This window comes from Phalaenopsis equestris, unplaced genomic scaffold (assembly GCF_001263595.1).
Source record: "Phalaenopsis equestris unplaced genomic scaffold, ASM126359v1 Scaffold220887, whole genome shotgun sequence".
Classification (NCBI taxonomy): domain Eukaryota; kingdom Viridiplantae; phylum Streptophyta; class Magnoliopsida; order Asparagales; family Orchidaceae; genus Phalaenopsis; species Phalaenopsis equestris.
In genome coordinates, this window is record NW_018239140.1 from 82231 (window position 1) to 83800 (window position 1570).

The window sequence follows — 1570 nt, forward strand, 5'->3', positions numbered from 1 at the left end:
GTGAATGATGAGAAAATTACCTTTGATATTATGTGGTCCATGAAATTTTTTTAAGACCGGCTAAGGACCATTATAGTTGAGTGGAAGTCATGGAGGGAGTAGTGGCTAGCCAATTAATGGGGACACTTATAAATGAACAAGTATAGCAAATAGATATAGAGGATGAAGAAAAGACTCCTAATGTGGAATCTACATTACTGCTAGGGGGAGATACTAGATTCTATAGTGAGGTTTAAGTTGCTTGACGCTGCTATAGATTTAACACCCTTAGTACACTCCACTGAGAAAGCCCCTCAGTTGGAATTGGAAGCCCTACCTAGTCAGCTCAAGTATGCTTATTTAATAGAACCATCAGCTCTCCCTGTGATTGTTTCTGCATATTTGACCAAGGAGCAAGAGGACAAGTTAATTAGGGTTCTTAGGACATTTCAGAAAGCCTTTATATGGACCGTATCTAATATAAAAGGAATAACTCAATCCTTATGCTTACACAGAATCTTGATGAAAAATGAAATGGACTGACAACTAACCCACAAAGAAGACTGAATCCATTTATGAAGTAGTTAAGAAGGAGGTCTTGAAGTGGCTTGATGCAGGCATCTTCTACCCCATTTCAAATAGTGCTTGGGCTAATCCAATTCATTTTATACTCAAGAAAAGAGGAGTGACAATAATAAAGAACAAGAAAAATGAGTTGATACCTACTAGGAGTTTCACTGGAAAGACGATTTACACTGATTAAAAGAAACTGAACATAGCTATAAGGAAGGATCATTTCCCTTTTCCATTTCTAGACAAAATGTTGGATAGATTGGTTCTACATTCATTTTAGTACCTCCTAGATGGCTATTCAAAGTAATATCAGATCTCATTACTCCTTAGAACCATGACAAGACCATCTTCTCTAGCCCTTATGAAACATTTGCCTTTCAGATAATGATTTTAGGACTACGCAATGCACTAGCCACCTTTCAACATTGTATGATGTTCCTCTTCTCTAGTTTGATTGAAACCAGTATCAAAGTTTTTATGGATGATTTCTCTATGTTTGGCACATCATTCAATGCATAGTTTAACAATCTTGTCAAGCTATTAAAAAGGTGTGAATAGATGAATCTAGTGTCAAACTAGGAGATTGTTAATTCATGGTTACTAGGGGATAGTATTGAGACATAAGATTTTAGAGAAGGGAAAGAAGGTTGACCCTAAGAAGATTGAAGTCATAGAAAAATTGCCACTAGCCACTTCAGTAAAACTTACCGCTCCCACATTGTTTCCAACAACATCAACATAGGAAGTATTCTTAACATTGGGCACAACCTCAGTCGAGAGAGGGGGGAAAGAAGAGTCCATGGTCTCAATGGAACAGTAAACCAGTCGAGAAATTCAAAAAACCAACCTTAGAAACACCAAAACCTAAGAAATAAGCCAAGGAGTATGACAAACTTAACTAGAACCTGGAAATAACCATAACTAAGCAATGAGACAGTTCAAGTGATCAAATCCATGGAGAAGGAAAATCTAGTCGGGAGGTGGAAGGTGCAGCCAAAGAGAACATCCTTTATATATA